The sequence below is a fragment of the Cavia porcellus genome, unplaced genomic scaffold, assembly GCF_034190915.1.
Source record: "Cavia porcellus strain 051 isolate PalLab524CR breed Dunkin Hartley unplaced genomic scaffold, mCavPor4.1 scaffold_13, whole genome shotgun sequence".
In the NCBI taxonomy this organism is placed as follows: domain Eukaryota; kingdom Metazoa; phylum Chordata; class Mammalia; order Rodentia; family Caviidae; genus Cavia; species Cavia porcellus.
In genome coordinates this window covers 30,149,247-30,173,637 of record NW_026947496.1, presented here as the reverse complement: position 1 = coordinate 30,173,637, position 24,391 = coordinate 30,149,247, and the positions used below count along the sequence as shown (strand labels likewise).

General features: G+C 40.4%; 2 long non-coding RNA genes and 1 other non-coding gene across 7 annotated transcripts in view; 2 read left to right on the top strand and 1 right to left on the bottom strand.

Moving 5' to 3' along the window:
* Positions 1–3,134: 3,134 nt before the first annotated feature.
* Positions 3,135–3,207, top strand: Trnam-cau (transfer RNA methionine (anticodon CAU)). The gene has a single exon. It is a non-coding gene; the product is annotated as a tRNA-Met (tRNA).
* A 423-nt stretch (positions 3,208–3,630) lies between these two features.
* LOC134478411 (uncharacterized) lies at positions 3,631–4,281 on the top strand. Its single transcript, XR_010051033.1, has 2 exons — positions 3,631–3,766; positions 3,863–4,281. It is a non-coding gene; the product is annotated as an uncharacterized LOC134478411 (long non-coding RNA).
* Positions 4,282–9,400: 5,119 nt separating this feature from the next.
* Positions 9,401–24,391, bottom strand: part of LOC106027460 (uncharacterized) — a 22,697-nt gene continuing 7,706 nt past the window's right edge. For 3 of the 5 annotated variants that reach the window (XR_010051212.1, XR_010051211.1, XR_001201064.2), the window contains 2 exons: positions 20,688–20,761; positions 9,401–19,170 (listed from right to left, as the gene is read on the bottom strand). This is a non-coding gene — a long non-coding RNA (uncharacterized LOC106027460). The remainder of the gene's footprint in view (positions 19,171–20,687; positions 20,762–24,391) is intronic. The other 2 variants (XR_010051209.1, XR_010051210.1) reach the window with 2 other exon arrangements.

Below are 24,391 nucleotides of genomic sequence, written 5' to 3'. Positions count from 1 at the left end.
CCATGAGCTTCTTCTGCAGGTCCCGGCCTTCCTGGCAGGTTCTGCCCATACCCACCCCCCTCATCCTTCTCTTTCTTCCATTAGCCCAAATCTGTCTCTGACACCTCTTGAGTCCTCTCAGTGCTGCCTTATATTGATCATAGTAGAAAAACAGGTTTATCATTTCTCAACTTTTGGGCTAAGATCAAGTGAAAAATAGCTTTATTGATGATCTGTGTTCCATATAAGCAGTCTTTCCTATTCTGTTCCTAAGATATATACTCCTTATAAACTGGGATCATGAAAGAGGGCACTACAGGTATCCCAAACCACCTGCCTGCTTCCACGAAGGCCAGCAGTTAATATCTGCATACCCCAATCTTTCTGAGAATACGCCTTCTGGCTCTGTTGCAATCAATTTTCCTTTTCCAGGGATGCCTATGGATGGAAAAGCCCATGTGCTATGCTCACGCTCAGGGTTCTTATCCTTTGTCCAGTCTTCACTGAGCTGAAATGACTTAATCAAATTCACCATCCCTTCACAGCTTTAAAAACAGAAATTCTCTAGAGGCGACTCTCCTTTGAGTCACCCAAATCATCTGTATAGCATTTCTTCATTCACAAATATTAATTAGGTAAAATCTCTACCTGATGATAATTATACTCACAAAAAATGACTGTGTCCCAATCTTAAATGAGAATTCTGCCTGCGTGAGAGACAGATTTGGAATTTACTGCAACTCTGGGATGATTAAGCTAATGTAGTCTCCACTGGGGTCACAAAGGAAAGACCTGCTCCATTGACCTTGGGAATTGACAGCCAGGAAAAGAACAAAGCAGAACGCAGGGCCCAGTGGACAAAGAAAAATGAGGGTGGAGCGGGGGAGGATTGCAGAACACCCCAAGCGGAGGTACTATAGCTTCCATATGTTTTCTTTTTAGGCAGGGACTGAGGTCAGTGGGTTTAGAAAGTCCTGGCCTGGGGATTTTGAGCTCAATGGCTCAAAGACATTAGGCTTTTGTAGTTCAGGGCAGTCCTGAGTCCAGCTACAATGATGGCTCACCAGAACAAAGGCCTCCTCCCAGGGTCAAATTCAGGTTTTACTAATTGGTAAAGAGGGGAGTGGCTCAGAGATGAGTGACTATGAGAGTGGTGGGAAACACATGACCACCATGAGCTGGGCTAGGTGGGAGGCCTGAAATCACCTGTGCGTTATGCAGAGAGAGAAGAGAGCAAGCAAGAAAGACAGAGAGAAAGAGGCAGAGTGATCTGTATAACACTATTCGATGCAATATCTAAGATATTGAAGTTGATGCTTCAGTTCTGATCTGTATTTGTTTGTTTGTTTTTGTTTTTTTGAGACATTGTGTAGTTCAGGCTGGCCTTGAGCTCACAACAATCTTCCTGTCTCAGCCTCTCAAATGGTGGGATTGCAGGTGTGTGCCATTATGCCCATTATGATGTGTAATTTTTTATGCCCTGAAGTTGTAACCTCTTATCTACAGGCTAGATCTCAGCCTAAGGGAAAGCTGCCAGTCTACACATGGCTTGGCTCACACATGTCATTTGGGAGCTTTAGGAGGAGCTTCACTGACCTGTCCCAGTGCTTTAATGACTACACATCAGCACCTTAGCTAGAGTCATCTGCATAGTTTAAAGCCAACTGAAGTGGTGAAGAAATGTCCTGGCCAGTTCTGTATACATCAATACACATAAACGGGACCAGGTTCAGCCAAAAAGGAGATAATTGCTTTTCTTTTAAGGAGAATCATCCAGGTGGTCCTCCACATGTGTTGATAAATTACAATAAGTTTTTCATACTACAAAGTATGCCAAGGCACATTATCTGCATTAACACACACTCACCAGTCAGAATAGGATTAAGCTACAATAACTGCTTGAAATCTTACTCGCTGAGCTGTTGTGACATTCTGTCTGGATCCTTGACCTCTTCCCCTGTGCCAAGTTCTCAATAAAGTGCATCAGGAACAAATCTCTAGACAAATTAAAAATTTCAGATTTTTCTCTTCCTCAGCTCCTCCTAAGCTCCCTGAGTTCTATAAAAGGAAAATGCTGTGCTTAGCCTCAGGAAATCCTGTGCGCTCTCTGGGAAATCCAACAATTTTCCACTATGAACAAACAAATCTAGGAACCATACTGACACATCAAAGATAGACGGAGGTGAGGTCAAAATCTTTAAATACTTGGACCCAAAAGAAAGGTCGGAAGTAGACAAAATACAAGGGTCAAACAGATTGATTTCATGTTCATTGGAATGCATTAGGAATTATGGAAATTAGTTCTTGTCTGGTGAATTTAGGAAAAGGGGGAGGGTGGAACGTGACTATTCCTTCAGGACCAAGAGAAATATTGAATATTCAGTATTCCAACAGACACCCAGTTCCAGAAAGGGACGGGGCGACACCAGTTCAGGGGCTGCCGGTTTTTGTCTTGGGAAGCTGAGAAGGATTATCAAGAAACGGGGCTTCCATAGGGAAAGAGGAAGGACTCTGGGCTGGCTGTCTTTAGCTCCAGGACATCGGGAGAGAAATTGGGAAGTGGTGAAGAGGGGTTCTCTCGTGATCAGCTTGGACGCCCCCCCCCCCGTCTGTACACTCCAGGATTGTGGGAGTTTTGCCACCCTGCTTGGGTCCCGGCACCGGGACGAGGGTGCGGTTGGCTCGCCGCGGGAGGGCGCCACGCCTCCCCGCTCCGGCCCCGGCAGCCTGCTCTGCTTCTCACGCTTGTTTGTGGAACAAACAAGCTCGCTGTGTTCCCCTCTGACAGCCTCCGAGCGTCTCAGGCCCGCGACCGTAGCAGACGTCTGGCTTCGCTGAGCCCTTCCGACGCCTCCCCGAGGAGAGCGGCCCTCCCTCGGCGCCTCTCACTCTCCACGCCTGCCGGAGGCTCTTGGCATATCTAGACACCCCATTTTCTCTTCAAAAAGGTACAGCTCCAGTGATTTCCACAAGATCTCCTCCTTGTGTTCTATCCTGTGTTCTATCTTCTTCACGTTGTCTCTTGCAGAAATGTGTTTTTAAATCACGAGTGTTTCTCTGTCTTAGTATAACATCTTTCAGAAAACTAAACTCGTTTATTGCTCATCTCACGTCACTCCCAGTGAATTTTTTCGCAGGAGCAGCAGCTCGGCGTAGCCCTCTTAGCGCAGTGGGCAGCGCGTCAGTCTCATAATCTGAAGGTCCTGAGTTCGAGCCTCAGAGAGGGCAGTTTTTGTAGCTGCGCACACTCTGCTCACAATAAAGCAGGGGTTTTGTCAGACCTGAGCTCGCACCCGCTAAGGTAGCGTTAGGAGGATGCTCCTGGGCAGGGTCTGGAGACTTCACCTTTTCATCCCTAAACCACCCCCGGCGACCTCTGAGTTGTGGGGTTGGAACCCGTAGGCAGGTGAAGCAGACCCGGCGTTACTTGGACAGCCGAACCTGCGCCACGCTTGAAGCCAGCGCTGTGAGCCGATCCGGGTGCGCTTTACCCTGGTGGCCGCCCACCCTAGCGGTGCGGTGCGGGCGACGTCCTCACCTGACGCTCCAATGAGGACACTGCGAGTGACCCGGGGAGGGGAAAGGGGAGGGAAGGGAAGAGAGGAGGGGGACAGAGGAGGGTGGGTGGAGCAGGGAAGGCGGTCCAGGGAGGGGTGAGGAGACACGCTGGCGAGTAGGGGCGGTGAGCGGCTGGTGCCTCTGCCTCGGCGATGCGGCGCTCTAGCGCGCGTGGAGAGATGGCCCGAGCTCCGGGTCAGCAGAGGCCACCCGGGGAGAGAAGAGAGAGGTGAGGTCGGGGTAAAACCAGGCTCGGGGAACAGGCTGACTGCAAAGCATCAGAGGAAGCTTAGAATGGGAATTTATAGAAAATAAATTCACGCAGGCGAGAGGAAGAGGGGAGCTCGAGACAAACATTCCACCTGCGATGCTTTCTTGGAGAGAAGCCGGAGAAGCTTTTCACAACATCGGAAGTGGCAGAGTGGTTGCTTGCCCGGGTTCAATCTCTGGAACTTTAGTGGAGCTGGTGAAGGAAGACCAAGAGTAACCTCCCAAGGAAATAAAGAGATGAATGTTTTCATAATACCGTCAAGACTATTTGTTATGAAAAAAACTGATGGTGCCAAAAACCATAATGAATGACATCACCTAGTGGTACCATACATTGTGTCACTGACAAAACACATATAGTGTGTTTCTTTTGTTAAATATCCACCCTGAGTACACATACTATTAATATTCGGTGTGGATAAATGACAAAGCACTGTGGCTATGCACCAAAATAAAATATTTGTGTTTCCAAAATGTGCTTGGGTGATTTTTGAGTTATGCACTGTTCGCAGTGTCTTTTTACATATTTTTTCATTGATTACCATTTTTGTTTGTCACATTCAAAAGTATAATATGGCATACTCAAACTGTGGTTACTGGTAAACATTTTTCAAAAAAAATAAACTATAAGTTCAAAAAATTATTGACAGTATCTGTTTTCAGTGAAAAATTATTAGCTTTCAGGTGAAAATTAGCATTTAAAAAATTTCACAAGCTTTTGTCTTCTGAAGCATTAGATTTTCATAATGAGGAAAGACTTTGCGGGAGGGTAGTACTGAATGTTCTTTGATGCTATATACTGAAATGTTTCAACATTTGCAAGAGCTAAATATCACAGTGTATCAATATTGCCAAGTTGTCATAGTATCACACACATAGGCAAAAAGCTCATTCAAAGTATTATGGCTTCGGATTCCACATTATCACCCAAACCTTAAATAGCTACTACCTGTCAAATTTTGTTGTAAAAATCAAAGAATGTCTACAATTACCTGAAAGATGAAATTTTTGTTAAGCACATATCTGTGTGAAGCCAGACTCATCTGCTTAAACGAAAACATTGTATCTTAATTGTTTGAATTAAGTGCAACAGAAGTCAAAAGAAAAGTCAAAAGAAACAGTACAACAGAAATCAAAAACACTGGCAGGACACGGAGGATTGGGAGGCAGATTTAGTTAAGATGGGACACGCACTGACTAGGAATGAACTGCTCCTCAAAATGTCCAGCCCCATGAAATCTCAAAGAGGGAGGTTTTTACGGGATTACGAAGGGGAAATACATAGAGTACTTGGCTGCCTTTGATTGGTCCTTACAGTGTGCATCATAGTGACCAGCTATGCATCACAGTGACCAGCCATTTCTAGGAGACAGAAGCCACCGGAACCGCAACAGGAATTATTACCTGGGCAACTAAGAAACTGCAGTATGCTGGCTGTGGCCGGGGGAGGGAGGGTACACATCTTCTACTATGGAAGCTGTTATAAAATCTAGTTGTCTTTCAATCAGGTAGTTATTAAAGGAAGTTAAAAATAAATCCTAGCTACTCAGGAGGCTGAGGCAAGAGGAGTGCAAGTCTGAGGCCAGGTTGGGGCAAACTTGGTAAAATTCTATCTCAAGATAATTTTTAAAAGACTAGTAGCCAGTGGGAGACCATTTGCCTAGCATGTGCAAAGGCCTGGGTTTAACACCCAGTGCTACCAAAAATAATTTTTTTAAGTGACCTAAAAATCCAGGAGACATTGCAGTCTCTTAGACTACAGTCAGTTGGACTGGAGTTACTCTCAAGGTGCTGTAGCTCACTCTGAGTATCCACCGGTCCATCCCACTGGGTGTGTAAAACAGAATTTGAAATCAAGCTCTTAATGATAATGACAAAAGAACTCTGAATATTTTGTTGACAGACTTTTTGAGGAAACTCTGAAGTTATTCTGATGGTATAAGTCACCAGTTTCTGAAATCCATCAAAAAGGAGAAATTACCTTCTGAATTGCACAAAATTTTTTTTTATAAAGAAAAGGTGAATGTTAAAACTGAAGATAAGAAAAATGATGTATGTATGTCTACAAAACCTGCATTTCAACACTTGGGGCAGAGTCAAAGGATGAAAAGTGCCCCACCAAAACTTGTTTCTAAAACAGAGACTATTGAATTTGAAAATAAAAATAATTTGCTGTTTCAATGAACAACTTGGAGCCTATCACTGATATACAGATATGGTCAGCCAGTGAGATAAGGACTGCCCAGAAATTTAACATTTCTCATAGGATGAGCCCCATCAAATACTTCACTGAAAAATACCATGGATTGGGCTGGGGATTTAGCTCAGTGGCATAAGTGCCTGCCTTATAAGCAGTCAGTTGTGAGTTTGATCCCTGGTACTGATAAAAAAAAAAAAAGACCAAAAAAATACAATGGATCTCAGAGAACTCTTCCCTTTTCGCTGGCAAGCAGATTTATGGGATGCTGTAATCAAGAGACTTAAAAAAAAAAAACCCTATTAAACCTTTTAGAGAACTTTCATAGTATTAATTTCTGGAAGATTGGATACTTTGCAGAAAAACGATGGTTGGAAATTGACATGCAAAAAGTTCGAGAAAGGATAGGTCAAACTTGCTGGACTTTTGGTTCAAATGGTATTTATTCTCTCCTAACAAGAGGATTTTTAAAATAATTATAAGCTATGAAGATGACATGTGACTAGAAGCTATATTCATCACACTTTTTCCCCTAAAAGTCTACTCAGAAAGAAAAACACACTTATTTTCAACTACCAATTAATCAACAAAACAGTTTAAATAATTGCGTATTTTAGAAACTTAACATGGACTGGCACTTGCCTGTAATCCCAGCATTGAAGCAGGAGGACCACTGTGAGTTTGAGGCCACCCTGAACTATATGGCGAGTTCAGGGACAGCCTGTTTCAAACAAAGAGATATTTTTTCATTTATTTATATTTTAAAGAGGAAAAAAAGATAAACAAAAAGTGAAACCAAGTTTCAAAACAGGTTAGTAGGACAATTATCTGGTATAAATTAACAAAATATTCACAGCATTAGTTACTCAAAAATCATTTCCAAACAACAGATATTTATCTAAATGTTAGCTATCTCAAAAACTTTAAATAGCAATACATTAAAAATTGTACATGAACCAGGCATGGTGGCATACACCTGTAATCTCGTCACTCCGGAAGCTGAGGCAGGAGGGTCATTGCAAGTTTGAGGCCAGAATGGGCTATAAAGTAAGTTTAACACCAGCCTAAACTGTGTAGTGAAACCCTGTCACAAAAAAGACACACAAAAAAATTATACATAGAAGGTTAAAAAAATGTACAGTTACTTTTTAAAAAAAATTTTTATTTTGAAAGTGGTAAAATACAACAGAACAAGACAGAATAAAGCCAACTAAGATCGTATAGTGAAATTGGTACAAAACTTCACAGCAGGTTACCAGGATAACAATAATAGGTATCACAGTATATTTCATTATCTTTATAATATTTGTTCTTTCAACCACATATATCAAAATGAGATGAAATACAGAACATTATAGAACTTATCAAAACAGAATATTGAATAGAGCAGTACCATTAATCCGAATAGAGCAAAACAGTAATAAAAATATTTGCCTTCAAAGAGATGGTAGAAGGAAATCCCCCCTTATTTGCTATGGTCAACCTCCCAGGAGATGTTCAGATTTCTGGTTCCCATTTGCTAATGGGGGGAGGCATAAGAAGCGGGGTAGGGGAAGTGGGATGTTTGACTCTAGGCTGTGCACCAGTAGGTTCACTATTGCTTAGCAGGGAGGCAGGCTGGTTGTTTGGTTTCACAGCGTCCTAAGTTCCAACATGGCACGGATCTCAGGAGCCGCTGGTGGTTTTTCCCCCTGGAACGGCCACAGTCTGCCACACCGCCACCGCTTACTGGGGAGGGGAGGTCCTTGCTTGGCTTCCCAGGGTCTCAAGTTCCTGTATAGTTACTTTTAATACAATTTTGTTCTAGTAACAAACATTTTTAAATCTTCAGTTTTAACTTTTTAACGTGGTAAATAGTGGCAGATTATAAGCCACAAAGATCTTTAGATTTCAAAACTTTTTTCATGCATTAATATAATTTTATTTATATTATAATTCCTTGATCAAAGTGCTAGGGGCATTGAATATGCACAGTCATATAATCTTTAACAGTCTAAAGAGTCCTGAGACCAGAAAACTTAAGGAGCACTACTGTGCATTACTTCTGCACAGCTTCTCTTGAATTTCTTCCTTTTCACTCCATCACTCACTCTACCCTAATATTTGAGGACATGTTGTATTTCAGGTACAACAGTAGGTTTTGAGGAGGAAGAAGGCTTCCCCTAGCTTCATGAACTGACAGGATAAACAGTGACCCAGTTCCAATACTACCAAACTTCTGGACTTCTACAGTTAAACATATTCCCCTAAAGGTTTTCTATTAATAATGTAGTTTTTCTGTTCTGTATTATTTTGCTAGGATTACCATAACAAAATACCAGAGAGTGACTGTCATGGTTTATGTTTGTGTCCCCAGGCCTCATGAGTTTGCATTGTGTATTTGTGATTGGTTCATTGTCTAGTGCTTGGATTGATGGTGTCAGTGCTCCACCCACATAGGGGTGGAGCCAGGATATGATGTAATGGCAGGAAGAAGTTGTGTCTTGCTCTTTGCCAGTTCCTGTTTGCTGTTTGTGGCTGCCATGAACGGTGGTCCAGCCTTGCCCGCCTGTCTTGGAGCCAAGTGAGTGTGGACTGAAACCTCCAAAACTGTAAGAAATAAGCCTTTCCTTTCCCAACTTTGGGCATCAGGTATTTTGTCTCAGGATGAGTAAAAAGTAACTAAAACAGTGACTAAACCCAAAATGTTTCTCAGATCTAGAGGTCAGAAATACAAGATGAAGATGTTACATTGTTTGCTTTCTCTTTCAGCCTCTCTCTTTAGCTTGTAAATGGCCACTTTCTTGCTGGGTGGTACACATATCTAGTGTCTGTCCACCAGTACCATTTCAACCTAATCACTTCTTCAAAGCATGCCCATTTGGAGGTCCTAAGGTTGGACTTTTAACATGTGGCTTTGGTAAGGGAGATAGAGACACAATTTGCAGATAATGTGTTCAGAATTTTTACATTTTGATGTTTAGCTCTCCAGTAGCTGTTGCTTTTCTTTTTCTTTTTTGAGACAGATTGTTGCTAACTAGCTCAGGCTGGCCTTGAACTCTCAGCAATCTTCCTGCTTCAGGCTCCCAAGTGCTGAGTGCTAAGATTACAGGCATGTACTACCATGCCCACTTGCTATTTCTCTTCTTCAAAGGCCATTCTAGATCTACTTTTATAGAAAGTCTCTCCCTGTCTCTGTCTGTCTGTCTGTGTGTCTGCCTGTCTCTCTCATCTCATGATTTTGCTGTCAGTACCTATCATGGTATTTGCTGTTAGAACAGCCAGTATAGACTTGCCATATCTTTCATTAATAACCTCCACTCAGTAGTCACTATATCCATAAGTAATAAGTCTTACTTTCCTTGTTGCTAAGACTGTAACAACAAGACCATAACTAAGAAATGAGTGGCACTGAGGTTTGAAGGCAAGAATCAGCTTAATTTACACTGGTGAACCTGATTGGAATCACTCCCAAAGAAGTTGGGGCCTGATGACTCAGGGACAGAGTTTTTATACAGAATGGCTTATCAGTTGTGATTGGTTCATACACAGTATGCATCACATTTCTAGGAGATAGTAGTAACAGTAATTAGTAACAGGAACTGAAGTAAACAGGACGTTAAACTAACAAAAATTGAAATATACTGGCTGGGAGGGCTGGTATGTTCTACCATAAGACCAAATAGCCGACATCCAAAGTTAAAGATTTGTTTTAGCTCACAGTTTGTAGAGGTTTCAGTCCAGAATCAGCTATTTCCAAGGTAGGGTGGTACATGGCAGGAGAGCAACTGTTCATGGTGGTGAAGACAGCAAAAACAAGCAAGCAAGGGAGAAAGACAGGTCTCTTTTTGTTCTTTATATCATATCCAGTCCACTGGGATTAGGATGGTTCCAGTCCAATCAGTGGATTGATTCAGTAATCATGCACCCTTAATCCCAGCATTGTACTACAAATCAATCATTCTAGATTCAGCTTCTGAAAAAGTCCTATGACCACACAAGCCTTTAGGGAACATCTAGACGAAAACCAAATTACATGACAAAAATAAAAATAATAATTATTTGTCCAATACATTAAATATTTGGCCTGTACTTTGCGAGTTTAAAATTACATAAATTGAAAATTTAAGATTTAGTTTATAAGTATATATTTTTTAACTTTATTTAAAGAAAGACTAAACAAAACAGAAAATGGGTAGAAATAATACATACGTTCAGAGAAAAACACTAAGAAATCACTAGTTTATGTTTACATACTCTCCTTTTACAAATAGTTGTTCAAGATACAAAAGTGGAACATATAAAGTGGGAATTCAAACAGCAAGACTGCAAATAGTTCTATTCAACTATCCAACAAAAACTTAGTGACATGATTGTCAATCCTATTCACTTAAACATACATGTAGTTATCCATATCATCATTAATATTGAGATTAAACAAACTAAAGCAGGCTAAAATCATTCTGAACAAAGAATAATAGTATTGCTGGATTTCATATCATGACACTCTGGGATCAGCACGGGGTACTGTAGTGTCTTTTTTTAAAATTTTATTTAAAGAAAGACTAAAGAAAACAGAAAATGGGTAGAAGTAATACATATTTTCAAAGAAAAAAATAAACAGTAAGAAAATCACTAGTTGATGATTACAAATTGTCCTCTTACAAATAGTTATTCAAGATACTAAAGTGGAGCATATAAAGTGGGGATTCAGTGAGACTGCAACCATTTCTGTTCAACTATCCAACAAAAACTTAGAAATGTGGTTATCAATCCTATACACTTAAACATACATGCAGTTATCCATATCTTCAATTATGCTGAGATCGAACACGCCCAAGCAGGCTAATATCACTCTGAACAAAGAATAATACTTACTATTGCTGGATATCACATTATGACACTCCAGGATCAGCACTGGGTACTTTAGCGTCTCTTTGTCTTCAAGTATCTGTTCATTTCATTATGTGTCATAAGATCAGTTCTCATAAACTGTTTATAGATTCTACACATGCATGAGTCTTAACATGTATTTCTATCCTTTCAATATTAGAGGGAGAAACAAAACAAAGCAAAACAAAACAAAACATATTCCTATAAACACATGAAACGAAAAAGACATATAAGACTGTTGTACAAGGAGTTCCTGTGTTGTCTCTTGTTATCTATCTATCTGTCTCTTGTTATCTATCCTAGTTCCTGTGTTGTCTCTTGTTATCTTCAATAGAATTGGCTATCTCATCAGACATAGTATAATTGAATATATCAGTACATAACAGTATTAATAAAAACACAACTTTGTATATAGTATAGAACTTCAAAAACAGGCAGTTATCAAACCAGAATGTGTATCAGTCTTGTCATCTTCAGTGTAGTTGCCTATACTCTCAGACTTGATACTATGAGTCATATCAGCTTTGAATAAAATCTGTTGAAACCAAACAGCAATCAAACAAACCAGATTTAACTAAGATCAGTCATGATAAAACAGAGTAAGTCGTACAGGGCTCCATATTAAGATAATAGGAAATTAAAGATGATTACTGTGCTATATCCGGATGTTTTTGGGATAGCTATCTGTGCCCTCAAATCTAATGCAAGTAGACAAACTGGGACAGAATAAAATCTATCTAAGCAGAGTGGTTCGAGTAATGTGGTTTTAAATCCTGTTACACTATTAACAATATCTTCTGCCATCTTTTTAAAGACTCTCCCTCACCTTTCACTTCCCCAGGATACACTCACTGTACATTTCTGGGTCTGACCAAGACCCTTGGTTTTAAATTGGGTAGGGGAGGCAACCTGCTATTTACCTAAGTAGTTCCAAATCTTCTCTATCCTGGACTTGATCTCTAATTGTATTCCTTTACCTATTAAAGCCTGTCTTTCCAATCTATCCACAAATACTGGTCTAGTTGCCCCTATTACTCTCTTGTTCTCTGTCACATAGAGCATTGGTTTCTCATATTTGGTTTTCAGTCCATGTACTCTTTTTCATGTTAATTATATTTCCTATAAATAGCATCTCGGTGGACCCTACCTCCTGATCTACTCCACGTGTGGTTCTTTCTTTTTTTACAAGTATATTTTGCATTTACACTTTTTAATTTCTCTGTTGGCTACAGTAAATTATTCAGCAAAATTTTCAGAGGAAGTTCTTAGTTGATACATTTTCTTAACCCCTTGGTTATGTCTTCTAGCTGTCTTTATCCATAAAACTAACTGGGCAAAGTATGTACAGTAATTCATTCAAAATTATTTTTCCTTAGAACTCTAAATATATTGTTCATTTCTTTTGGCATTTAGAAGTGCAAGAGAAAAACCTGAGGCCACTCTGATTTTGCCTCTTTATAGGTAATCTTTCTCTGCCTGAATACATGTAAAATGTTTTCTTTATCCTTGAAATTTGGAAAAGTCACAAAGATGTGTCTAGGTGTAACTTTCTTCTCATCAAATTTTAAAAATACCTGTGAGCCACCTTCATTTGCAGACCTATTTTGTTCTTCAACTCTGTAAAGTTTTCAGTTAGTTCCTTAATTAGTTCAGTCTCATTTGCCTTACCCTCTGTGTTAGGTATTCCTATTATGCATAGATTGTATCTCTTGGACAGGCTCTCTACCTCTCTTTTTCTCTTTTCTTACTTGATTTCTTTGGCTTTTTTCTCTGCATCTGTGAGAATGTATCTTGTTTTGCATTTACTTTAGTAATTTCATTTTGCGACCAACCTTGGTTATGTGCTTTCTTTAGACAGAAGGCCATGATCTTTTCCATGTGGTCACATATTACTTGCTCTATAATTAAGCCCACATGCGTAATGAACTTTTTGTTGCTGTTGTTTTATTTTTTTGAGCCAGAGCCTCACTATGTAGTGCAGGCTGGTCTTGAACTTGCTTACGTAGCCCATCTCATGATGATCCTGCCTCAGCCTCCCAAGTGCTGGGATTGCACGCTGTCATGGTTTATGTCTGTGGCCCGCAGGCCTCATAAGTTTGCATTGTGCATTTGTGATGCTTCATTGTCTAGTGCTTGGATTGATGGTGTCAGTGCTCCACCCACATAGGGGTGGAGCCAGGATGTGATGTAATGGCAGGAAAAAGGTGTGTCTTGCTCTTTGCTGGTTCTTGCTTGCTGTTTGCAGCCACCATGAACTGTGGCCCAGCCATGCCCGCCTGCCTTGGAGCCAACTGAGTGTGGACTGAAACCTCCAAAAACTGTAAGAAATAAACCTTTCCTTTCCCAACTCTGGGCTTCAGGTATTTTGTCTCAGCAGTGAGTAAAAAGTAACTAAGACACAGGAATATACCACCATACCAGGTAATGAACTCCTTTATAAGACATTCAATACTTTTTAGGTGATCACTGTGGATTGGCACATCAATATAAAGAGAAGGCATTTTCTTGATTGCTTATCTTTATTCCTTTCTTCAGAACTATAGGCTTGTGACCTTTTCAATGGCTTTTCTCAATGGGGTCTGAAAATACTGCCTTCCCAAGTACTAAAGTTGAAGAGTCCTAGTTTAATTCTTTTTTTTTTTTTTTTTTGGTACTGGGGCTTGAACTCACGACTGTGGGCTTGCAAGGCAGGTGCTTATGCTGCTGAGCTAAATCCCCAGTCCCCTAATTTAATTCTGCAAATGGATATCCAGTTTTTCTAGTACAATTTCCTGAAGAGATTATCCTTTCCCCATTGTACATTCTTAGCACTTTTTTTGAAAATCAATTGGCAATAAATAGTTTGTTTCAGGCTTTCTCTTCTTTTTCATTAGTTGATGTGTCTGTTTTTATGCTAGTACCATGGTGTGTTGGGAACAGTTGAAACTGGAAATTGAACACACGTACAGGGCTGTGGTATGGCCAGGGCATGGCTGACCTGAGAACAAAGAGATGCCTTGAAAGGCAAGATAAGGTCATAGTTCAGAATACCTGGATCCAATTCCAATTAACTAAAGACTGTAGCTGCAGGCATTTCATTCCTGTAGTGAAATGCAACATGGCGATCTTCTCCTAAATTAACATAAGATCATTCTCCTAAAGTAAACATAATCTGTTACTTGGAAAAGTCCTTGAACCATTCCCAAGGTCTGTTCAGTTTCCTGTGCTTTCCACTCTAACCCCTTCCTTTTTTGGAAACTAAATATATATGGCTACCTAACGACATTCCTGGTCTTAGCCTCCAGAGTCTCGAACTCTATAGAGGGTTTTGATCCTCCTAGAGCCCTAAAATCATACCACTTGTCTCATTTATTAAGCCTTCATTATACATTCATTTAGGGGATCTAGGCCAGGTCTCTGATAATGGTGTTCTAACTAGAGTAGCTTTATAATATGTTTTGAAATCAGGTAATGTAATGCCTCTACCTTTGTTCTTTTTCAAGATTTCTTTGGCTATTAAATGTGATGGCTCATACGCCGGAATAAAACCCAAGGAAGCAAGAAATTAAAATTTAGGGAGCAAAGGCTTTATTTTAGGCCAGGCCTGGTGACACAATCTCTGGGAGCCAATATGGAGACTGTGCACCTTACAGCTAAAAGGGTTGGGTTTTAAAGCCAAAAACCCAGGAATGTTGCAAACTTTGACACAGTTTGATAGCATCTGGGCTTCTTGGTATCTCCTGTAACTTCCTTGTAGTTAAACGTTTCTTAAGGACAGCATATTGTATTACAGATAGGCTGAAGGGGGTGGGGGGGATTACAAGAAACTGAAACTTAAGTCTTTACTGGAAATGGAATTTTAATCTCTATCGAAATGGCACATACAGAACAGGAAGGAGGTGCATTGGTTAGAACTAGCTTACAACATTCCCCTCTGATGTTGTGACTGAGGCCAAATCTTTGACCAATTTTGGGGAACAAGGTTTATGCCTTGCATTTGTTGTCTGGCATATGCAGTTATTTTATTGAGTATACAAGGACCTACTGTGACCAAAAGCAGTACTCCTAACAATGGCCCAAGCAAGGGCAGGAGATAGGGCAGGATTCCATTCTAGACACTCCATAAAGGGTTTTTAAATAGCTCTTTTTTTTAAAACTAGGTCTTTCCGTAGTCTCTTGATTTTATCCCGGACAATGCTGGACTTATTTACATAAAAACAGCATCATTCCTGCCATGCCGCATAGATCCCTCATTGTTCTGCCATTAGGTCTAGTCCTCTTTTGTTTTGGAGAACTACTTTAGTCAATGAGTCTATTTGGTCTTGAATGACCTGAATGGTACTAGATAATGCTTGCACATCACTAACAATCTGGTTGGAAAGTTGGACAGAAACCCCTACTCCTGCTGCCCCCATACCTAAGGCTCCTGATATTTCTAGGCCTACCAATAAAGGAATAAATTGAGCTGCCCTCTTTGAGTGGCCTGTAATGTAATCTAAACTAGGAATGGGGACAGGCGCATCTGCCGGCAGGATCTCTATGTCAGGCAACAGGACAGCTGTACACATATCCCTGTCCAGTTAGTTGGGAGGAAAGTATAGGCCATATTTCCTTTACAAATAAATACTTGTCCTTCAGTGGGATAAAGGGAGGTAGTCTGATTAACTATGGAACTACAATTAGTAAATGCAACAAACCCCACATCAATGTCAGAGGTATCCTTATGAAAACCTTCTTGGAGACAGGGAGAGTCCTTGAAGCCTACTGGTTATACTCTAAAGGGGGGACCAGCACTACAATTTAAGTAATCTTGTTCCTCCAGAGTGGTCAGAGAAACATTGGTGGGGATCACAAGGGGCATGGGGGAGCCCTGTGCCATGCATAACCAGCAATCTTCAGCCAAAATTGGGTTGGAAGCATTTAAGGCTTTATGAATGGCTTTTAGAATATCAGAAGTTTAAGCATCCAGATCAACTCCCCGCGATTTAGGCAGCATCAAGGGGTGGTAAGGTATCTGGGGAAACATTATTTTTTAATAAGAACAATTCTGGGGGCTGGGGATTTAGCTCAGTGGCATAAGCACTTGCCTTGCAAGCAGGCAGTCGTGAGTTCAGTCCCCGGTACCGATAAAAAGGAAAAAGACGGAAAAAAAAAAAAAAAAAAAGAACAATTCTGAGGGGATGGCCCTGGCTAGCTGCCTTTGTTAGGCATCACGCGGGGTTTTAACTTACACATCCACATGTGAGTCAAACCCCCTGTAACTGAGGGTATAGTAACAAGGAATGCTAAATTGTCCCTACAATCTGTCTAAAGACTATATGTATATAATTTATCATTTATGTGGGAAGGATCATAATCCTTTTTTCCTATTGTATGTATAATTCCCCCAGCCAGTGTCTTCACCTTTAGTATAGCCCCCTCCACAATCACGGGCTCCCATAAAAAGATTTTAACAATTGTTCTTTGCTTACAGGGGGACCAAAGCCACTGTGCAAGGTCAGCATCAATGTTATTAAAATCCCCAGCAGTGGGATAGAAGGAGCAAAAGCAAGCAAGCTAAAGCAGTTCATGACTGGTATAATCTAACTATGTTTAGTCAATTTTAACTTCAAGGGGTTACCAGTCTGTTGTATAATCCACTGAGTATGTCCCTTGTTGTCCGCTGTTTCCAATGGCTTTATGTGAGTATGGTGAATCCATGCAGTTTTTCCTGCTACCTTGACAGCAATGAGGGGTACTGAGCACCACAGTAAAGGGGCTTTTCCAGCAGGGTTCCGGGAGTCTCCATCATGACGTTGCACCAGGACAGAAGTTCCTGGCTTGATGGGTGCTTTGATTGGCGTCTCTGAAGGCAGGTGCAAGTGTTTTTGTCTAAACAGCTGGTGGATCAAGGCCAACACAGGCTGGAGTGTCTGCAGGGACTTAATGAGATCTTGGTTAGTTATTTCAACTAATTTGTCCTCTGACAGTCTTGGGACCAGTGGAGGGGGTCTTTCGAACATAGCTTCAAAGGGGAAAATTCCAGAAGCATATGGGGTACATCTAGCTTGCAGCAGAGCAAAGGGAAGAAGGCTCACCCAATTATCGCCAGTTTCTAAAGACAGCTTAGCTAAAGTGTCCTTGAGAGTTTGGTTCATACGTTCTACTTGCCCTGAGATTTGTGGCCGATAGGCACGGTGGTTTCCAATTAATCTTTAATGCCTGGGCTAACTTTTGGGTGACTTGGGCTATGAAAGCTGGGCTATTATCGGGCCCCATTGATAGTGGGAGGCCAAATCGAGGTATGACCTCATGCAATAGCTTTTTAACTACCACTAAGGCTGACTCGCACTTAGTAGGGAAAGCCTCTACCCAGCCAGTGAAGGTGTCCACTAATACCAAGAGATAGCAGTGCTCCTGTAAACCAGGCTTTACCATGTTTGTGAAGTCTACTTCCCAATGTTCTCCTGGAACAATTCCTCAATGTTGGGTGGTCTCCAGTGTAGAGCTCTTGGCTGAGTTGACTAACAAGCACTGTGGGCATCTGGAGCTCAAAGACGCGGTCAGTTTGGAGAGTTTTGGAATAAAAAATTGAGTTCTGAATAATTCAGCAAGTTTAGTTCCCCCTAAATGGGTAGTTTGGTGAGCCCAGTGTAAGAGCTTCCACCCTAGTGCCTCCGGTAACAGTATTCGTTTATCAGGTAACTGGTACCAGCCCCCTGGGGTGGGGGACTGCACTCCACGTTGAGATACTAACTGCAGGTCCTTCTCTATGTAGATCGGTTCTGATAAAGTGGGAGGAACCAACATCAGCGCAGTTACCTCCTCAGTTGGCCCCTCTGATGTAGTGGCTATTTTTCGAGTGGCCTGATCTGCCAAATTGTTTCCTAGGGTGAATAACAGCAGCCTGCTGAGGCAGCCAGACTGCTGCCAGCAAGTGTAGGATCTGTGGAACATTTTTTTATCTTTGTTCTGGCCGAGGTTAAAAGACCTCGCTCCTGATAGATGGCTCCATGTACATGTACAGTAGCAGCTCCTGATAGATGGCTCCATGTACATGTACAGTAGCAAAAGCATATCTACTGTCAGTATAGATGTTTACCCTCTTTCCCATGGCTAGTTTTAGTGCCTCAGTCAAAGCAATGAGCTCCGCCTTTTGGGCAGAGGTGCCAGGCTCTAACCACTTAACCCAGAGTACCTCCTTTTTGGTGGTCACTGCTGCCCCGGCCACTCATTTGCCGTTCTGGATGAAGCTGCTTCCATCGGTGAAATAGTTGTTGGCATTTCCCAAAGGCTGGTCAGTAAGATCAGCCCATATGTTCTGCTGTAGTTCGAGGATGTCAGCACACTCATGGAAAGGTGTCCTTTGTTCCTCTGGGTCGGCATCAGGCATAAAGGTGGCTAGGTTTAAAGCTGAAGAAGTCTTGAAAACTACCAACTCTGGGTCTAGGAGCAGGGCCTAATAGTATAAAATTCTAGTGTTTGAAAGCCATTTTTTGGGAAAGGTTTTGATAAGAGTCTCTAAACTGTGGGAGATCACCACAGAAATCTTCTGTCCATAAGTAAGTTTTTTTTAGCATCTTTAAGTAACATTGCCACAGCAGCTAGCATTCTCAGGCAGGGGGGTCATCCTCCTGTCACCGGATCCAATCTTTTGGAGAGGTAGGTTATAGGCCTCTTCCAAGGGCCAATGTCCTGGGTTAGGATTCCTTTGGCAATGCCCCTGAGTTTATCTATGAACAAGGTGAACGGCTTAGTAATGGTCAGGGAATCCCAGGGCTGGGGCCTCTGTCAAGGCCCACTTGAGCTGCTCGAAGGCCTGTTCACATTTATCAGTCCAGTTCAGTGAATTCTGAGTTTCCCCCCTTAAGGGAGTTATATTGGGGGTGAGCTTTTCAGTAAAATTTAGAATCCATAGACTACAGTATCCAACCACCCCCAGAAACTCTCATACTTTTTTTTTTTTTTTTTTTTTTTAATTCTCTCTCATAGAGCAATTCTAACACTTTGGTTATCTTCTTGTTGGTAGCTTCTTATAAATTCTCTCAGTTCTCAAAGACCTTTTGTGCTATCTCTATTAACTGGCTGAGGGGCATTTTCTCAAATCTCTCAAACCTTTGCAATTTTTGTCTAACATGAGGGGCTGACTGAGTTGCAAAGAGAACAACTGGTGATACTGGAGGGAACCTCCTTACCTCTGGTTGTTCAATCGGGACAAAAGGAAAACATGGCATTCCGGATTTTGGCATTTTGGCATTCCGGATCAGAGAGCAGGCTTCATCTGGATGACACACAGCTTTTTGTTCCAGGGTGCTGCGTGGCAGGCCATCGTTTTACTGAAATTATACATTTAACGAAAAGGGCTTTTTCATGGGTAACAAGATGTCCACAGCACATGCAAGAATTTTGCAAGAACTTGTATTTTATTTTTATCATCACCAATCACATCAGCACAATACTTATTTCTTTTAAATTTAGATCGGCCTTTTTTTTTCAGTACAAGACAAATTGTTTTTTACAATCAAAATCTCAACTCTATTTTTACAATCTATAACATTTCTAGAAATTCCCCTTCCCCAAACTCACAGTATTGTAAATTATCCTGTTGGGCTCTTTGCTCTTGATTTGCAACACAAAACTGCTTAAGAGCCCCCAACAATAGCCATGCTACATAAAGCAATTTTTTCTTTTACATTTTTACTTTAAGACAAAACCACCCTTTTTAAAACTTATTATTAGTCAATTACCTTTTTCTCTTGCTTTTTAGACAACATTAAAACCTTTAACAAAATCCTTGAAGTGACCTTTTAGTAGTCTAAAACATATTTAATCATTTTATGTCTTTTTACCACATTAAAATGCTATATTTTAAAAAACTGTAACCTTTTAACTGGTTCAATTACAGTATGACCTGGTTTTTACTTGGTAAAGTTGATATGATTCTTAAAAACCATAAATATACATATATATGTGCACATATGTTTATATTTTAACCAGAAAGAAAAATACTTTTTTAAAAAGGCATGCCAAGGTTGCAAGTAATCAACTGAGGACTAAAACATTAAACAAGGTACCACAACATAAAAGACACAAACAAAGGTTGTTTCATGTACAGTTTGGTGAGCTAAAGGAAATAATTTTTTATTATGAACCTTGAGTCTAATAAGCCATATGGATCCTGCAAGAGAAATGTGCAACGAGCCCCTAAGTTAGTAACAAATTCAAACAGGTAGACAATTCTAAAGTACAAAAACACTGAACATAAATATCTAAATCCCTTTGTCCATTTTGGGCTCATAGAAGGGATTCCTAGGAGAGAATGTTCTGTTAGATTTGGGGTAACCAAAAGAAAACAATTAGAACAAATGGACACACAGACAGACATACAAGACAAGACAAGCTGCAGCAAAAATGGCTTTTGCTCAAAAATTGGCCAAATTTTGGAAGTGGTCAAATTTTGGGATCTGGAGGAATTAACAAATTAACCAGTGGAGCGGATCCCCTCCTGGGGCAGAGTCACAAATGGATGAAATTTGTCCCAAAAAACCAACTGACTCTGTCCTCAGGAGGTCCTCACTTTCCAGATTGAGGGCGTCCCCTCCCAATGGAGCAGTTCCCCACTCCCCAAATTGAGGGTGTCCCCTCCCAATGGAGTGGTCCCCCACTCCCCAAATTGAAGGCATCCCCTCCCAATGGAGCGGTTCCCCACTCGGGGCAGACTCACAAACGGATGAAATTTGTCCAAAAAACCAACTGACTCTGTCCTCGGGAGGTTCCCACTCCCCAAATTGAGGATGTTCCCTCCCAAAGTGCAAACTGACTATGGTCTAATTAATCCCTCCAGAGTACTTACTTTTAGGTGTTCAGAATTGAGTCAGGGGTCTTGCTTCCATCCCAGATGAGCCCCCAAATGTGACAGCTTGGACCCTGGAATAAAACCCAAGGAAGCAAGAAATTAAAATTTAGCGAGCCAAAGGCTTTATTTTAGGCCAGGCCTGGTGACGCAATCTCCAGGAGCCAATATGGAGACTGTGCACCTTACAGCTAAAAGGGTTGGGTTTTAAAGCCAAAAACCCAGGAATGTTGCAAACTTTGACACAGTTTGATAGCATCTGGGCTTCTTGGTATCTCCTGTAACTTCCTTGTAGTTAAATGTTTCTTAAGGATAGCATATTGTATTACAGATAGGCTGAAGGGGGTGGGGGGACTACAAGAAACTGAAACTTAAGTCTTTACTGGAAATGGAATTTGAATCTCTATTGAAACGGCGCATACAGAACAGAAAGGAGGAGCATTGGTTAGAACTAGGTTACAACATTAAATATCTTTTGTGATTCCACACAAATTTTAGGAATGCTTTTTCTTTATGAAAAATGACTTTGGAATTTTATAGAAATTTCATGAAGTCTTCATGTTACTTTAGATAGCATCAACATTGTAACAATATGAATTCTTCTAATCCGTAAATGTGGGATATTTTTTCATTTATTTGCATCTTCTTATTTTTCATCAGTGCTTTATAGTTTTCAAGGTACAGGTCTCTCATGCCCTTGGTTAATTTCACTCCTTAATATTTTATTTTTTTGATAATACAACAAATTTGTAAGTTTCTTTTTTGGACAGTTTGTTATTAAGTATTTAAAAATATTACTGGTTTTTTATGTCAATTTGATAACCTGCAATATTACTGAATTTGTCTATCGGTTCTAACAGCTTTTCAGTAGTATTTTTAAAATTCTCTGTATCTAAGATCAAGTCATTAGCAAATGCAAAACAAAAAAGAAAGGCCTAGCTGTATTTATATTAGACAAAATAGATTTTAAATCAAGGTAAAAGGAAACAAACAAAGTCTTAATAATTAGTGGTAAAAGAGTCAGTTCAAGGAGTCAAGCCACCCCTTCTTTAAGTCAGTGGCTGGGAAATCTAGTGGTAGTTGTGGCCCGGGAAAAGAACCAAGAAGTCAACCTGCCCTTCCCATGAGCCTGCAACAGTCCTAGGCCAGGAAGAGAACCAAAAAGTCAACCTGCCTCTCTCATGAGCCAGCTAGTGTGAGGCCTGGGAGACAAGAAGTGCTTCCCTTCCCCCCAGTAGGCAACTGACTGATTTAGAGGAACACAGGCTAAGATGATAGCAAGTGAGGTTAAAAACAAACAACTCAACTTGTATTGACTGACTGACTTTGCAGGCCTAAAGCCAGTAGTCTTGAGCACCTGTTTACAGGATAACAATATGCAATATAGCAACTATGAAGGATTTTCTTCTATCTTGTTTTTGGAATCCAATATTGTTTTCACTGTTTTGTTTTATTCCATTTTATTGTCTTGTTTTATTCCCTTCCAAAAAAAAGTCAGTTCATCAAGAAGTTGTAACAGTTGAAAATATATAGGCACTCAATATAAGGTTTGCTATGGCTTATATCTAGATGTCTCTCTAAAGCCTCATGTGCCTATACTTAGGTGGGACTTGGGAGGTTGGCTGGGTCATGTGATACTGGATTAAGGGTGTGTAGTACTGGATTAAGGGCGTGTGAGAACTGGATTAGTATACTGATTGGTTTAGCATGGTTTGGGGTTTAGATAACAGGAAGTCCCATTCTGGGTGTGGGTAGCACTATCTAGTAGGTTTGTAATTTGGATGGTGATAGAGTTATTTCCAAAAGATGAAAAATATTAACAAAAGATGAGAAATATAAAATAAAAAGCGGCCTTTATTCTGAGAACACAGAGAGAGGTGACCGGCAACCCCACCGCTGGCGTCCGGCGATCTCTCCGGCGGACACGTGGCGTGGGGGCCTGTAAATAGCCTCGGTTTGGGGTGGAACCTAAGGCGGGCATTACGGATACACAGGTAGCCCACTGGTCCTAGGTTTGGCGCCATATGTAAATTCCCAGGGGCGGGAAGATGGCGTCACAGAACTTCCTAGGGGCAGGGCAAGATGGGGCTTCCTGCTTCTGGTTGTGGCTTTCCTGGCTACGGTGTCCTGTCTGGGCCAAACCTTTCAGATGGAATAAATGGGAAAGTAGAAGGAAGGGTGCCCACCTCTGACTTGCCACACCATGAATTGTTTCTCTTTTGCCATGCCATCCTGCCTTGAAGCCAACAGACTATGCACTGAAACACTAAGATTATGAGCTAAAATCGTTCTTTCCTCTTTAACTTAGGTGTCAGGTATTTTGTCCCTGCAAAAAGAAAGTAACTAAGATAATATATCAATAACTCTGAAGGGCGACTTTGAGTGAAAGACAATAAGAGATTTCAACGCTTTCATTTTGACACTGGACAGATCATTCAGACAGAAAATGGAAAAGAAAACATTGGACTTGAACTACAGACAATACAGGCCATACCTTATATTTACAGAACATTCCATCCAACAGCAAGAGAATGCATAATGTGTTCAGCTGAACACAGAACATTTTCCAAAGTAAATATGTTAGGCCATAAAAAAGTCTTAACAAATTTAAGAAGACTAAAATCCTATCAAGTATCTTTTTTGAAATTTTTACTTTAAAGAGAAAAAAAACAATAAATGCCTGCATCAAACAGAAATAAAACTCAAATGATCTGATATTATATCTCAACTAGAAGAAAAAAAATAAAACCAAAGTAAGCACAAACTTAACAGAGATATTAAATAACAAAGGTCACAGCAGAAATAAACAAGATAGAGACAGATAAAACAGTGGAAAAGATGGATGAAACTAGAAGCTGAAATACAAAAAAAAGGCAAAATTGAGAGACTTTTAGCTATAATGATTAAGAAAAAAAGAGGACTCAAAAATCACAATTTACAAAGGAAATATTACAACTAACACAGAATCCCAAAGTCCCAAATAATTAATATGAACAATCACATGCAAATTGCATAACAAATAAGAAATGAATGAATTCTAGAAATATGCAATCGACCAAAACTAAATCTTAAGAGGCCAACAGTATGCTAACACAAAAGTCAGACAAAGATACTACAAGAATAGAATACTACAAACCAGTATTTCTGATGAACATAGATGTAAAAATCCTCAAAAAAATACTAGCAAATCAAATGCAGTACTACATTAAGAAAGATTATTCACCATGAAGAGGTGAGATTTATTCTAGTGATGCAAAGATAAATCAATGCGTTCCACCACATTGACCAAAGGAGGGTAAAAAAATGATGCAGAAAAAAACGGACAAGATTTCACATCTTTTCATAATTAAAAAAAAATCTCAGTGAATTATTACAGGATTTTTACACAATAAAAGTTATGTATAAGAAGCCTACAGCTAACATCATACTATAATGAAAAGTTGGAAGTTTTTCCTCTAAGATCAGAAGAGGTCACTTCTATTTAACATAGTAACTCAAAGTATTAGCCAGAGCACTTAGGCAGCGAAAAGAAATAAAACCCATTATTGTTTTTGATTCATGAGTTTCAAAGAAATCTGTTTGTCTTTTGCTTAATTTCATTATAACCTGATTATGATAATTTGAATTCTTTGGTTGAAATTTATGCTGAGGTACATTTTCACAAACATTACTGTGCATATTTGAGAAGAATGCATACCATCTGT